This window comes from Berghia stephanieae, chromosome 3 (genome assembly GCF_034508935.2).
Source record: "Berghia stephanieae isolate SIO BIC M18660-M18661 chromosome 3, UCSD_Bste_1.3, whole genome shotgun sequence".
Classification (NCBI taxonomy): domain Eukaryota; kingdom Metazoa; phylum Mollusca; class Gastropoda; order Nudibranchia; family Aeolidiidae; genus Berghia; species Berghia stephanieae.
In genome coordinates this window covers 27,952,718-27,959,792 of record NC_088362.1, presented here as the reverse complement: position 1 = coordinate 27,959,792, position 7,075 = coordinate 27,952,718, and the positions used below count along the sequence as shown (strand labels likewise).

The 7,075-nt window shown below is 35.9% G+C and overlaps 1 long non-coding RNA gene across 1 annotated transcript; it reads left to right on the top strand.

Annotated features, from left to right (window-relative positions):
• Positions 1-1,390: 1,390 nt before the first annotated feature.
• LOC144967472 (uncharacterized) lies at positions 1,391-6,501 on the top strand. Its single transcript, XR_013644395.1, has 3 exons — positions 1,391-1,501; positions 3,868-3,964; positions 6,409-6,501. It is a non-coding gene; the product is annotated as an uncharacterized LOC144967472 (long non-coding RNA).
• The last annotated feature ends 574 nt before the right edge of the window (positions 6,502-7,075 follow it).

Sequence of the window (7,075 nt, the reverse complement as noted above, 5' to 3'; positions counted from 1 at the left end):
ATATCTATAGCCATGGATATTTCTTTAAAACTCTTTTTCCTTTTTTTTGTGCGATTATGTGGTCTAGTGCTATGACACTCGCTTTCAGATCGGAAGGTCCTGGATTTGGCGCATAGTTGAGTCCTTGGAGAAGGCTCTTTACTCACATTCTCTCACCGTACCCAGGTGTAAAATGAGTACCTGGCCGTTAACAGTGTTGTTTCTATCCGAATAAAATGTGTAATATCGCCTAACGGACGTCATGTCCCGTCCTAAATGTTAAATGTTGATGTTGATCAGGGACCCCTTGTAAAGCGCGTTGAGCACGTTTTCTGGATATCCGCTATATGAAAGCTCAATAAAAAAAAATTCACTATCCAAAAGTCCAAGCTCAAACTCAGTCTCAAGCCATGGATAAAAAAAAACAAAAACAAAAAAAACAACTATCTTTTAAATTGATTTATTTAAAGGAGCTCCTTTCTATGTGTGTGTTTGGAGAGAGAGAGAGAGAGAGAGAGAGAGAGAGAGAGAGAGAGAGAGAGAGAGAGAGAGAGAGAGAGAGAGAGAGAGAGGTGGGGGGGGGGGGTCTATCACGCACATCCAGTATTTTGTAGTGCAAGTAACGAAGACTGAATTCAAGAAGAAGAAGAAGAAGAAGAAGAAGAAGAAGAAGAAGAAGAAGAAGAAGAAGAAGAAGAAGAAGAAGAAGAAGAAGAAGAAGAAGAAGAAGAGAAGAGAGAAGAAGAAGAAGAGAAGAAGAAGAGGAAGAAGAAGAAGAAGAAGAAGAAGAAGAAGAAGAAGAAGAAGAAAGAAGACAGGATAAAAGAAAAACAAAAAAAAAAAACAAAAAAGAAATAAAGAGTCTTATGTGTGGTTTGGAGAAGAAGAAGAAGAAGAGAGAAGAAGAAGAGAGAGAAGAAGAAGAGAGAGAGAAGAGAGTGGGGCTATCAGCAAAGATTGAAGGCAAGAACGAAGAGAATCAAGAAGAAGAAGAAGAAGAAGAAGAAGAAGAAAGAAGAAGAAGAAGAAGAAGAAGAAGAAGAAGAAGAAGAGAAGAAGAAGAGAGAGAGAGAGAAGGGGGAAAGGGGAGGAAGAAGAAGAAGAAGAAGGAAGAAGAAAAGAAGAAGAGAGAAGAAGAAGAAGAGAGGAGAAGAAGAAGAAGAAGAAGAAGAAGAAGATGTGTTGATGATGATGATGATGATGATGATGATGATGATGATGATGATGATGATGATGCTGATAATAATAATAATAAGTTTGGTGAGACTTATTCTACTCCCCCTCCTCCCCCCTTTTGAAAATAATCAAAATATCAGCTCGACACATTCACAGATTCACAGGGTGCAAAAGTGGCGGGAATTTACGAAACGTGTGCAAATCGGCACGCATGCTTCGTGTTCAATAACAAGCGAAGTCAGCCATTTTGTGACCGCGAAAATTCAACTCTTGACCAGTATAATGTAAACTTTAAACCACTAATGGTTATAAAGTTGGAAAATCTTTTGATGAATTATTTAGAAATGTAAGCAAGTTAATTAATTAATATATTTTTCTCTTTTTTTCATTTGATTCACTTTCCATTTTTTGTTATCTATGTTATGATTGTATTTAATTTTGATACTGTCAGGGCTAAAACTAAACGGTAGAGTTAGAGAGATGACTGGCATTTGATTAAAATTAAACACGACATCAACGTCAAAAATTTCATCATGGGGAAAATTCTAAGACCTTTTTTCTTCAATGCCTTGGGTAACGTTAAAAATGGCATTTAAATATATTATATTATTTTAATTCTGCCAGGCAAATCAAAAATGCAAAACAATATCAATATCTATTCAATATCTAGTCAAGAATTATATCAAATCCCAATACTTGAGGCTCACATAAGTCGGATGACCTTAAAGTGCACACTGAAATTTGGGGAGGCCTTCCGAAACCTCCTACATCCCCAGTATTCTTTATAAAAAAATAATGTTCTAGTAGGAGGTCTGGGGGGGGGGGGGGGCTTTTTTATAATGTTCTAGTAGGGGGTTTGGGAGGGGCGGGGGGGGGGGAGACTTTACAAAAAAATTGCCCCCCTCCCAAGCCCTCTACTAGAACATGATATAAAAAAGAATACTGGGGATGTAGGAGCTTTCGGAAGGCCTCCCAAAATTTGCAGATATTAATAGCTTGCATTCAATTTCACATTGTTCTTTATCACCCTAAACCCAAGAAGACGCCGGTAGGCCATAGTCATTTATCTTGTCTTGTAACAAAAATCAAGCCATGTTGCGCGTGATTATTGACTAGATGGGAGACAAATATCTCGCTCAGGCTTAGTGTCCTTGTGTAAATCACTTCACACGTGGTGGCCAATCGGACTCGGAAATTATATGAGTGCTTGGACAAAATGCCGCCTAGCAGTCGACTTGCACTTTTTGAAATTTGATTTTATATGATTCCACCAGAGATGAATGAATTATTGCAAACTGCATTTCAGAATAGTGACTCCATGAAATTGCGCCATCTTTAAAATATATATTTACTTTATCTTTTTGTCTTAACTACCAGCATCAATCAAGCCTTCAATTTATTTAAAACACAAAATGGAAAGAAAATTCAGAGAAATGATATGTGAGGCTATGTGCTCTTGTGGTATGACGTTCGCCTTCGGATCAGAAAGTCTTGGCTTCGGGACCCGCTCTGAGGAGCGCATTGATGTGTTCTTGGAAAAGACTCTTTAATCACATTTTCTCACCGTAGTCTGGTGTAAAATGAGTACCTGACCGTTTATAGCGTTGTATCTGTCAGAAAAAGTGTAATATCCCCTAACAGGCGTCATGTCTCGTCCTACATATTAAATGTTGCTGTTGGCCGATGGCCCTTTGTACAGCGCTTTGAGCACGTTTAGTGGATATTGCGCTATATAAAAGCTCACGATTTTTAACCATACTCCTACAACAACAACACCAACAACAAAACAAACAAACAAAAACAAAACAAAAGCTGTCTCTGTTAGATCTAGCGGTAAGTACTTTGCGGTAGAATAGCGAATTATCAGGGGGGTAGCAAGCAATTGCCATTGTCCGTTTAACCCTATAGAAATCGGGACAAACTCCGACTCCATTACCCTAATGGCTCTGAAGGACTACTTTGTTTTAAATGAATAACAATGTGAAATTGAATGTAAGCATGAATTTAATATACGAAAACAGATAAAATGGACGTTTCGGGTTTCCCCTTTATCAACAAAACAGGATGTTTGCAACACTGCAGACGAATGAGATAATTGTCTGCAGTGTTTCATTCATCCTGTTTTGTTGATAAAGGGGAAACCCGAAACGTCCATTTTTATCTTTTGTTCGCCTATTAAATTGAAGCTTTTATTCACTTTCATAATGTTATTTAATTATTTCTTCGAGCTTCGAGCAGCAACATTTACATTTGTTTGAAATGACAACTCGTAACTCTTCAAAAGGCATCAACCCCTGACACTTTAAAGATCCGTTGAGGGGGGCTTTTTATTTGTTAATCGATCGATATTTGCGGTGTAACAAAGTCAAGCGATGTTAAGTGTCGTCAGTGGCCGGATTGATATCATCCTAAAATAAAATTTTAAAAATTCAAAAATATGTAGTCCATCAGAGCTATCAGGCCCATAAAGCAGTAGTTTATCCCGATTTCTATAGCGTGAAACGGAAAATAACAAATTGCTTGCTATCCTTTGGATAGGATACTAGTCTATCGGGAAATTAATATATATGATCCCGGCGTTTCGACATTTGTAAGACACTTTACCAACACTTTACTAGTGGCTCCCCTCGACACAGGTGAGGTGTAAATCAGTACATGGCTAAAGTTGATTTACTTGTAAAAATGACAATTTTTGGTCCTATTTTTATACAGGCAAGAAGATGACCCTTTGACCAATAGCGTTTGAACAACGTCAACCCTTTAACCGTACTTGGAGAATGCCAGTACGGTTTGAATTTACTCTGTAAAGGTGAGAACATAATATTACAACTAAGCTCTAAGTGACTTCACCCAATCAAAATTTAACCATACGTACAATTTTGTGTCCGGTATTGTTGTGAATCGGTGTCCGAGTGGGAAATATTTCCAGATAAAGATATTTTCTCCAGCTAATGGTACATCTCACCAGTAACCAGAATAGGATTTATTTATTTTGTTTTGTATTTTTATTTCTATATTGTACATATCTTTTCAAAAAATTGGTTTTGGGAAGCGAGGGGGTGCAAAGTGTATTGTCAATTTTTTGTGACCAAAATCTCAACATTCATGACTTGGTCAAAGAGCAAGGAATGTTATATCAGTTGTATATATTATTATACTTGAACAACTCATTATGAAAAAGGTTGCTTTGGAGATCGAATGGTTAAGAAGAAATTTCAAAACAGTTGAATTGCACATTTCCCAGACTTTGTCACATCTGATTAGTGTGTTCGTTTGTGTGTGTGTGTGGGGGGGGGGTGTATGAGTTTGTCTGTGAGGAGGGAGGAATGGAGTAGAATTTCATGGTTTACGAGACAACTCCCCACACAATTTCAAGGACATAAAATGTGAATGTCTGATGAGGCATTATCGAGATGGGCCTTGAGATGTAACAGATCAATCAATGGACAACGATAGAATAATCACCTTTGCATTTTTTATTGTGGTTGTTACTTCAAACACATACCATGTTTTCACATCGAAAGGTAAGAGGCATGTGGTTTATATTTTTTTGCACTCATACAGGTGAATATTTTAGTTGTTGAGTTGCTTTCGTGAATAATTCCCATTAGTGGTGTTCTTCACTTCTACAGTTAGTTCTACAGTTAACTTCTACAATTTGCAGGATATTTTGGTTTTGAGTATGACGGGCAAGACTACATTTTTCATTTGGTTTTTAAATTTTTAAAAATTTTAATATTGCCAATTATCTGCAGTGGTACGTCTTAAACACGTCCGTCCCCTCTAAAAAGCAACGAACCTATTTTCTCATCATACATCTGCGTCCCATTGGTTTTACTGTGATACTTTGAAAAAATGAAAATGTTACTGCTTGAAGCTCGAAGGAAAAAATAACGATAATTGTGGAATTGTAAGCTTCAATTTATTAGACTAGAACAGAAAATGTGGACGTTTCGGGATTCCCCTTTATCAACAAAACACGATGAATAAAACACTAAGGACGAATGAGATATGTGTGGATTCACACATATCTCATTCGTCCTTAGTATTTCATTCATCGTGTCTTGTTGATAAAGGGGAAACCCGAAACATCCACAGTATGTCTTCGTTTAAAATATTGAAGCTTACAATTCAACACTTATCGTTGTTTTTTACTTTGGAAAGGGATATGATTTTCATAAGTAAATCCATTCAGACTGGAAAAAATACATTGTGATTTAAAAAAATAATTGAAATACTGTCTCTGTTGGCCATCACTCTCTCTCTCTCTCTCTCTCTCTCTCTCTCTCTCTCTCTCTCTCTCTCAAGTTATTATTTAACAATTCACTTTATACATTGCATCTTGGTTTTATTATCCAATAGTTTTAGGGGGATACTCTCCGTTTCTGGGCCCCTATCAACACTGTGGCCATGCATTTGTGATAATTCTTAATTTCAGCATTATTAATGTCTCTAATTTGAAATTGCAAATGATTTTAATCTTTTGGTACGGGCCACGTAATGGCGGGGTAACCAAGAACCGTGAATATGTTCAAAGTGCAAGTGTTTGAATTAACACATTTGAAAGCTTTACATATTATTATGTTTACACCTGATGAGCTGAATGTATTTTTGTCGAACGTACAGTGCAGTATTTGGCCTATGGTGTCTATTCTTTTTTGTTTATTTTAAAATGGGGGGCATACTTTTTGTTTACTTTATAAAGTGCCAGAAGACTTGGTATTAAGTTATGGATATTTTTACTCTCTGGCGTCAATGGAGATAACTACAAATTTGCTCTAGTCAGCACATCTTTCACAAAGGGATTGTTTGGATGTTAATGAGTTCTTATATTGTAGATGGGCTGGCATTCAAAGCAGTGTTCCAGTGCTTAATAGTTGGCTCTCTATTGGATTAGCGGATTATTAAATCAAGTTTTAGGTTGGTTTTACAATAATCCTCCCCCCCCCCTAGGTCGTTTGCCTGCCGTCAATGGAGATTTTAGGATACAGGGTTAATTTTCTATGGGGACGTCTCTCTCTACATTGTGACTTAAGCTGGGATTATAATGATAATGATAATAATAATAATAATAATAATAATAATAATAATAATAATATAATTATATAATAATAATAATAATAATAATAATAATAATAATAATAATAATAATAATAATAATAATAATAATAATAATAATAATAATAATAATAATAATAATAATAATAATAATAATAATAATAATAAGAATAATAATGTAATGTATTTATATAGCTCCTGTGCAGCTCTAGACACACAGTGGACATGGCATGCAGTATATATCATAACAAATTAAATATTCTTATCATATTATCAACAACATTTAAAAGATGAGAATACCGAATTATTTTTTAAAATGTAAATTTGGGTCAATATGTTCTACGCACGAGGTTACACTACAAAAATGATGTAATTAGACCAGTGGTATATTGTGGAGATCGCTTATCCATTATTTTTCAACTTTAATTTATTAGTGATCAATTCTATAAGAATTGGATTGAATCATCGATTCCTGTGAATAAATTGTTGAGAAAATCTTACCCTGAAATTAGACGTCACTCATTTCAGTGATCCAATGAATGAATAAATAAATGACTTCATATAGATAGAATGCGCTTGGCCAAGGAGTTCACAACATTGCTATCCGGAAGTATAACGGACCAACACACAAACTCTGTGTAACCATGAACTTTTATAGTCTGTTTAATACAGTTTAGTGAGAATAACTCACAAACGCGGATGGCAAAAACAATAACAAAAGCCTGAGTAACGTCATCAACATACTATCTATAAGTGGTAATCAAACACGATTTCTATTTTTGCAAAAGTCGCGGCGGTCACACTTCCTGATGGTCCACGACCCGACTCTGTCCAAGTGATGCGGGTTGTCACTAGACAGGGA